This window comes from Arachis ipaensis, chromosome B04, assembly GCF_000816755.2.
Source record: "Arachis ipaensis cultivar K30076 chromosome B04, Araip1.1, whole genome shotgun sequence".
Classification (NCBI taxonomy): domain Eukaryota; kingdom Viridiplantae; phylum Streptophyta; class Magnoliopsida; order Fabales; family Fabaceae; genus Arachis; species Arachis ipaensis.
Window position 1 is genome coordinate 87,204,583 of NC_029788.2, and position 9,227 is coordinate 87,213,809.

Sequence of the window (9,227 nt, forward strand, 5' to 3'; positions counted from 1 at the left end):
ATTGTGGTATTTTTTTATTTTCTCCCCTTGCCGATCTTCTTTCCTTTTGAATTCCTTGTCTTTATCTCGGTAGGGGGCCCCAGATTTGGAGGTTTTTCCTAACCGAGCGTTTTCTTCCATGTTGATGTATTTTTCTGCTCGCTCCTGTACTTCGTCTAAGGAGGTAGGGTACTTCTTTGATATAGATTGGCTAAAAGGTCCCTCTCATAGGCCGTTGATGAGTCCCATGATGGCGGCCTCTGTTGGTAAGCTTTGTATGTCCATGCATGTTTTGTTGAATCTCTCCATGTAGTTGCGGAGGCTCTCCCGATCTCCTTGCTTGATCCCTAGTAGACTGGGGGCATGCTTGGCCTTATCTTTTTGGATGGAGAATCTGGCTAGGAATTTTTTGGCTAAGTCGTCAAAGTTTGAGATGGACTTGGGAGGTAGGTTGTCAAACCATCTGATTGTTGTCTTCGTGAGAGTTGTTGGAAAGGCTTTACAGCGAACAGCATCTGGGGCATCAGTGAGGTACATTCTGCTTCTGAAATTGCTGAGATGGTGGTTGGGGTCTGATGAGACGCAGAAGCTGGTGAATTAAAAATTATTAAAATAGTTACATTGCAAGTATAGTTCTTAACTCACCAAAAATCTGCCTGTCAATTTAGAAATATGTCACAGAGAGTTTAAATTAAAAATTACTGGGGGTTTTAAGTCCCAGATCGTCTCCCAATGAGTTGCAGAAAAGTGTGCTATCTTATTAATCAGATGTTCCAAGAAGTTGAGTTAAGTAAATTGGAATTTAAATTGAGGGAATTTAAATTATATGAATAAAAGCCTTGACTGGGAGTTGATTAGTTGGAATCTCTACTATTGATGGAGTGATTGTAAGATTAATTTATAATTAATGGTTGCTCTGTTTGGTTATCCTTTACTAGGTAAAGAAAAGTCAAACAAGTTGGAATGCTAGATCTGTTCACAAGTTGCAACCCACTTAATTCAAAGGGATTGGCGTTGGTGACAGGATAGCAATCCAACAGTTAACCCAATTACAAATTTTCTTTCAATCCTTCCAACTCAAGAGTTCCTTTTAATCAACTCCCCATCAAGTGAAGAAACTACTCACTCATTGTAAACAATAAATCCACAACACATGAAAGGGAATTAAAAGAAGACATGATTATTGGAATGGAAAATAAATTTAAATGGAAGAAATAATCCTTGTATTAAATAATCACGAAAGTATCCAAATAACAAAATTGAACAAAACAAAGAACATGAAAGAATAAAACCAAGTTAAGAAAACGAACTAGAATGACGAAGTCTTGATGAGGAAATAACTCTTCTCAATGTTCCAATGCTAAGACCAATTGAAATTAAAAAGTCTAAAACCTAGAGAGAAAAACCTAAGGGAGTAAAACTAGATCTAAAACTATTAACTGTCTAGAATGAATGTCCTCTTTTGTTTCTGCATATTCTCTGGCTCTAGTCTGCTGTTCCGGGCCGAGAACTGGGTCAAAATAAGGTCCAAAATGGCCCCCAATAAAATCTGCAGATTATGCAGATCGCACATGTCACGCGATCGCGTCATCCATGCGGACGCGTCATTCGCGTTTTTCCTTGCCACGCGTTCGCGTCGTCCACGCTACCGCGTCGCCTGAGCTTTTCCAATCCGCGCGGCCGAGGTATCAGTGTACTCAGCAATGAAGTTAGCCAAATACTGTGTTTTGATAGTTGTCCGAGCTTTATATTGAAGATCGAATTCAGATAGCTCAATCACCCACTGTAGGATTCTTCCAGCTAAGTCTGTCTTCTGTAGGATGCCTTTTATGGGATGGTTGGTCCGAACCATGATAGTGTGAGCTTGAAAGTATGGGCAAAGTCGTCGAGAAGTGAGTATGAGAGTGTAGGCGAACTTTCCTATCTTTTGATAGTTCAGTTCGGCCCCTTGTAAAGCTTTGCTAATGAAGTAGATGGGTTGCTGCCCACCTTCATCTTCTCTGACTAGTGCTGAAGTGATTGCCTGATTTCCCACTGCGATGTATAATATGATTACTTCTCCTTTCCGTGGTCGGGTAAGAATTGGTGGTAGCCCTAAAAATTTTTTGAAATCTTGGAAGGCTTGCTCACACTCTGTTGTCTATTCAAACCTCTTTCCTTTCCTTAATATGGCGTAAAAGGGGAGAGATCTGATGGCTGACCCGGCTAGAAACCTAGATAGGGCTGCAAGTCTTCCGTTGAGCTATTGTACTTCTTTGACACAGGTTGGACTTTTCATGTCGAGTACAGCCTGACATTTATCTGGGTTCGCCTCAATTCCTCTTTACGTGAGCATAAGGCCAAGAATTTTCCAGCTTCTACCGCAAAGGTGCATTTTGCAGGATTAAGTCGCATTCCATGCTTTTTGATGGTGTCGAACACATAGGTGAGGTTGGGCAACAAGGATTCCTCTCTTTGTATTTTTACCAGCATATCGTCTACGTAAACCTCCATTAATTTCCCAATGTGGTCTACAAAGACTTTGTTCATCAATCTTTGGTAAGTAGCTCCTGCGTTTTTGAGCCCGAATGGTATGACGATATAGCAATAATTTGTTTTTGGGGTTAGGAACGAGGTCTTTTCTTGATCGGGTGGATACATCAGGATTTGATTGTATCCTGAATAAGCATCCATGAAGGAGAGGTACTTGTATCCGGAAGATACGTCCACTAGAGTATCTATACTTGGGAGCGGGTAGGGATCTTTTGGGCAGGCTTTATTGAGATCGGTGTAGTCAGTGCACATCCGCCACTTCCCATTTGACTTTTTTACCAAGATAATGTTGGCTAGCCATAGTGGGTATTTGACCTCCCTTATGAACCCTGCCTCCAGTAAGGCTTGTACCTGTTCTTCCACAGCTTGGGACTTTTCTGGTCCGAGCTTCCTACGCTTCTGCTGTACTGGCTGAGATCCTGGGTATACCGCCAGTTTGTGGCATATTAGTTTGGGATCTATGCCCGGCATGTCTACAGCCTTCCATGCAAAGAGGTTGGCCTTATCCTTTAGGAACTGTATCAGAGACTCCTTTAAGTCGCCCTTTAAGGTTGCCCCAACATTTGTCGTCTTATCCCGGGCATCGCCGATTTGGACCTCTTCAGTCTCGCCTTCAGGTTGTGGACGAAGTTCCTCGTGAGCTCGAACTACCCCGAGTTCAATAGTGTTGACTTCCTCTCTTTTGGGATTGCCTTTAAGGTTCAGACTTTCATTGTAACAGCGTCGTGCAATTTTTTGGTCTCCCTTTATCGTGGCGATCCCTTCCGGAGTTGGGAACTTTATGCATAGATGTGGAGTCGAGACTACTGCGGCTAGCTGGTTCAGTGTTGTCTGACCTATTAGGGCGTTGTAAGCTGAGCTCACGTTGACTACGATGTAGTTTATGTTGAGTGTCCTTGACTGGGTTACCTTTCCAAAGGTTGTGTGTAGTGAGATATATCCAAGTGGTTGAATTGGAGTATCTCCCAGTCTGAACAAGCTATTCGGATATGCTCTGAGCTCTGTATCTTGCAAACCAAGTTTGTCGAAGGCAGATTTGAACAAGATATCTGTGGAGCTTCCTTGGTCTACCAGCGTTCTGTGGAGATTAGCGTTGGCCAATATGATAGTGATGACCATGGGATCATCATGTCCCGGAATAATGCTCGTTGCATCTTCTTGGGTAAAGGTAATAGTGGGGAGGTCGGATGACCTCTCTCCTTTCCCAACATGATATGCCTCTTTAAGGTGTCTTTTGCGAGATGATTTAGAGATCCCTCCTCCTGCAAATTCTCCATCTATCATATGAACATACCTCTCAGGGGTGTGGGATGGTCGTTCAATCCGTCCAGCCTCTTCGTCCCTTCTTCTTTTTCTTGGTTCATCTGCCTTGTTGGCTAAGTACCGATCTAGTCATCCTTCTCTTGCCAGTATCTCTATGACATTCTTTAAGTCAAAGCACTCGTTTGTAGGATGTCCGTAAATTTGCTGGTATTCATAGTACTCTGTCTGACTTCTCCCTCCTTTTTTGCTTTTGATTGGGCGGGGTGGTGGGATCTTTTCTGTTTTGCATATTTCTCAGTAAACATCCACAAGAGACACCCGAATAGCTAGGGGTGTAGTTGTGGTATTTTCTGGGCTTCTCACTGGGTTGATCTTCTTTTTTCTTGGACTCTTTATCCTTGTCCCGTGAGGGGTAGAAGAATCCAGGTTTTGAGGTCTCTCCTAACCAAGAACTCTCCTCAATGTTAATGTACTTCTCTGCCCGTTCTTGTACCTCGTTCAGAGATGTTGGATGCTTTTTTGATATGGAGTGACTAAAAGGTCCTTCTCTCAAGCCATTGATTAAACCCATAATGGCTGCTTCTATTGACAAAATTTGTATGTCTAGACATGCTTTGTTGAATTTTTCCATGTAGTTGTAAAGACTTTCCCGATCTCCTTGCTTAATTCCTAGTAGGCTCAGGGCGTGTTTAGTTTTGTCCTTCTGGATGGAGAATCTGGCAAGTAATTTTTTGGCTAGGTCATCAAAACTTATGATGGATCTAGGAGGCAAATTGTCGAACCACTTTATTGCTGTCTTTGTTAAGGTAGTCGAGAAGGCTTTGCATCGAATGGCGTCGGAAATGTTAGTGAGGTACATCCTGCTTCTGAAATTGCTGAGATGATGGCTTGGGTCCGATGTGCCGTCGTATGGGGTCATGTCAGGAGCTTTGAAGTCCTTTGGGATTTTAGCTTTCATGATTTCTTTGGTGAATGGATCTTGATCTTTGTGGGAGCTGTCTTCATGACTGGAGTGAACAGCTTTAGCTTTGAGATCAGCCTCGATCTTTAGGAGTTTGTCTTCTAGCTCTCGGTGTCATCTAGTTTCTCTCTGGAGGTCCCTCTCGGCTTCGTGCTGGTGTTTGGCTTCCTGCTCAAGCTATTTGAGACGATTCTGCTGTTCTTGGAGGGCATCTAAAATTTCTATATTTGGAGAATGCTTATCTCCGTTCGGTTGAGGTGTATCCTTTGGTGTGATGTCCGCGTTCTTATGCGGCGTTCTTTCTTCCAAACCGGAGTTGTGATCGTTGTCAAGGTTGTCCACCATAATGATGGGATGACTTCCAGGGTCCCCGGCAATGGCTCCAATGTTCTGAGGGTTACCTGAAACTGAAGGTCGATCTTAGATGAGATCTGCTGTGGTGGCCGAAACTGTTGTGTCTGATTTATTGACTTTGGAGGTGCTGCTGATCCTTGATCACCGGAGGGTGGTGGTACCTGCAAGAGACTCCGATGCTTAAGTTAGCATGGGCTTTTAGCAGGTATTTTGTGTAGAATCAGAGTATGAGTTATACCTGGGTGCTCTAGTGTATTTATAGTAGTGTGGGCTGAACTTCCTAGATAAGATAAGTTAGCTATCTTATCTTATCTTTTAGTGAAGTCATCTTATCTTTAAGGGGAACCGCCTTTATCTTTCTACGCTTTGGCTGCCTTTAGATTGGGTTGTGTCCCTTCGTTTAGGCCTGCTTGGGCTTCTTATGGCGATATGGCCGAACTCTTTTGAGAAGAGGTCGGGGAACCTGTCCTGAAGAGGTCGGTTGCTTTGTCTTTAATCAGCCCGGGTCGGATAGCTCGACCCAGGATATGAACACTTTCCTTGGAGCTTGTGATTCATTGTCCTTCTTGTGATCCCCCTTATCATTTTCCTCAATCTCCGTCTCTTCCTTGCTGGCGTCTTTGTTGTCCTTTCCCAATGCTTTACCACTCCTCAATTGTATAGTCATGCACTCCTTGTTGGCCTTGCATTTCTCTTCTGAATGTATGAATTAATAGTGCATAGTTGATATTCAAGTTAAACATATTCGCTCTTGAAGAACAATGAATTTAGAGAAGTATTATTGACTCTTTGAAAAATAAAAAAAAAATACTGATTCCTGAAGCAAGAAAAAGTAGATAAAAAACAAGAAAAATAAAAAGCTCAAAAGAAAAAGAAAAGAGCAAGGATCCAAGGCTTTGAGCATCAATGGTTAGGAGGGTTAGAAATTGGCCTAAAAAGCTCAAATGAGTTGCTATCCCTAACTATATGCTTGTGGTGTGAAGGTGTCAAGTAAAAAGCTTGAGACTGAACAGTTAAAGTCGTGATCCAAGGTTAAAGGAGTATGCTTAAGAACTCTAGACACCACTGTCTGGGAATTTAAGCAAAGCTAAATTTGAATCCAAAGGGTTCCCCTAGTTAAGTGCCTGTGGTATTTTTGTATCCGGTGGTAATATGGGAAAACAAAGCGCTTAGAGTCACGACTAGGCTCAAAGGTGCAAAGCACCAAAAGAAGTTGTGTTCAAGAATCATGAAGAGCTAAAAGAAGAGAACCAATAATATCATCCAGATTCCAATTCCGAACGATGCCAATATTTCTCAGCTTCAAAGGAAAGTGAAATGCCAAAACTGTTCAGAAGTAAAGAGCTATTAGCCCCACTCAGTAATTGGAGTTGAGCTTCATTGAAAACTCTAAGACTTATTGTATCTTTTTCTTCTTTTTAGCCCTACTTTGTTTTTGGTTGCTTGAGGACAAGCAATAATTTACGTTTGGTGTTCTGATGAGCAGATATTTTATACCCTTTTTAGTATCATTTTCTTAGTTTTTTCATTACATTTTATCAAGTTTTATTATGTTTAGTAGGTTTTAGTGAAAAATTCACATTTTGGATACTACTTTGAGCTTTTTGTTTTTCTTATGATTTTAGGTGATTTTTGGGCAAAAATGGAAAGTTTTGGCAAAGTCTGATTCAGAGGCACAGAAAGGATAGCAGATGCTGTCAGATCCTGATCTCCGTGCATTCCAATGAGCATATATTGAGCTACAAAGATCCAATTGATACAATCTCAATGGCATTGGAAAGCTATGTGATGACATGTCATCATGTCATGTTTTTCTATGCTTTTTCATACAAGAAATTGATGATTAGTGCTTAAATGTTGCATTCTTTTGTGCTTAAATGGTATATTTCCTTGATCTTTTGATTTTATAAATTTTGTAGGAAATAAGTGGAAAAAGAAGCAAAATAGCACAAAATAAGCTCAAAAGAAGAAAAGTGGAATTTTGAGGCACACTTTGAAGTTTGAGCACGCTTTGAAATCTTAAGCCACGCCTTTAAAAGCGTGGCCCATGACCATGAAGCCGTGGCCTTATTATCATGAATTATCATATGCATGCATGCATTTAATTATTATGCCAATGGAGAAGGAATTAAACAAATGCACGCTACCTTGGCTTATTCACACTAGTATTATTAATGCCATATTCATTAAATGAAAGCATTGGCATTATTAATTAATAAAGCCATGGGAGCATGCATGAAACATTCATTGTTAATTGGAAAAAGAACAAATCAAGCTTTAATGTCAATGCATTGGCATTATTAAAGTAAATGAATGCATGCATGAAATGTTAATTATGCCAACGAAATGAATGAATGAACGCTATCGTTCATTTAAGTAAGGAAGCATGCATGTAGTATTATTAATACCATCATTGGCATGAAGCCTTAAAGCAAGGGTGCTACGTGAACAATTTTAACTAAGCGCTCAACTACAAGGCACCAGTTCTCAATTAAAGGGAGCGCTACGTTAAAAATTGTTCACTTTTTCGGGCTTTTTCTTAGCTTTGTGATAGCATGACCGAGCCTCCTTCAAAGGACCATAACTTGACTTACAAATGTCCAATTGATGTGCTTTCAGTTGCGTTGGAAAGTTGACATTCAGAGATTTCCAACGATATATAACAATTTATATTTGGCATAAAATTGAAGCACAAGTGATAGGCATCTTTAAGGCCTAAAAACCAACCAAATATGCTCTCACCAAGGCTCGAAGAGGGGGTCACCAAGAAAAGCAAGACACAGCACTCAAAATGGCTTCACCAAGGATCGAAGGTGGAGGCGCGCACATGCAACAAAGGGCGCTACGTGAACTTAGTTGACTGAGCACTATGCTTAACTGAGGAAATTGTCCAAAGTGAAGCCAGCAAGGTTCGAAGAGGGAACCAAGAGAAGCTAAGTAGCGCTACGTTAACTAAGTCACCTTTATCGTGACTTTCAAGCTTGGGGAGTAGCCATATACTAAGGAGCGCTCATCAAACCAAGGAGTAGCGCTCAAATATTAAGCGCAGCGCTTACTTAGTGAGCGCTAGTGAGCAACAAGACACCAAGGAGCATGCTACACACACAAGGCAAGGAGTGCTACGTTGCCTTACATGACCGAGCGTTCCCCTGGAAGGCTCCCACACACCAAACCAACTTGAACTAAGCAACCTTGACCCATGCCTCCGAACCAATTGAACCAAGGCCAACCAGACCCATCTCTCTTCAAATCCAGAGCAAGCAAAGCCCACATCATCACTCAAAGGCACAAGAACAAGCTAGATTAGGAATTTCATTTAATTGTAATTTGTTTTTAATTTCAATTTCATTTTAATTTTGTAAAAGCCTATAAAAAGGCATCTGTTCCATTTTAGAGAGAGGCTGGCTCCATTAGAGAGTAGTAGGAGTAGGAGTAGAATAGAGAACTCTCTTTTAATTTTTCTGTTTGAATTTGAGAATTGGAAATCAGATCTGAGTTCTCTTTTCTTCTCTAATTCATTTTCTTTCCTCTACAATTTCCTTTCTGTTTTGATCAAGAGAGCAATTGAGCTCTTGGCTTTCTTTCTGATTTTGCTATTTCATTAAAATTGTTGATTCTCTTAAGGATTTCAAAATTGATCTAAGTCTTCCTGCTATTTTTAATTTTTCTGCACTTTTACATTTTGCTTGAGCTGAGTTTGCTTTCTATGCAATTTAACTTTTCTGCCTCCTTGCTAATTTACATTTGAGCTTGCTGTGATCTGAATTTAAATTTTTCTGCAATTCAAATTTCTTGTTCTGAGCTCTGATTTATTGCTTTCAGTTAATTCCCCAGCACCCAATCCCCTTTATATTTTGCTGCAATTTATTTTTCTTACTCTTTAAGCTTTTGTCCAATCTACATTCTGCTTATTTACATTTGCTGCAATTTACATTTCTTGTTCTTTAAGCTTCTGTCAATTTAATTCCTGCAAGTGAGATCTGCTAAAATTTTACTTTCCTTGTCATTTAAGCTTCAGCTAATTTACATTCTGTTCTTTACTTTCACTGCAATTTACCTTCTGCAACATTAAATTCCCTGCATTTTACATTCTGTTGCTTTAACTTTCATCCAATTTACCAATGTTAGCTTGACTAGA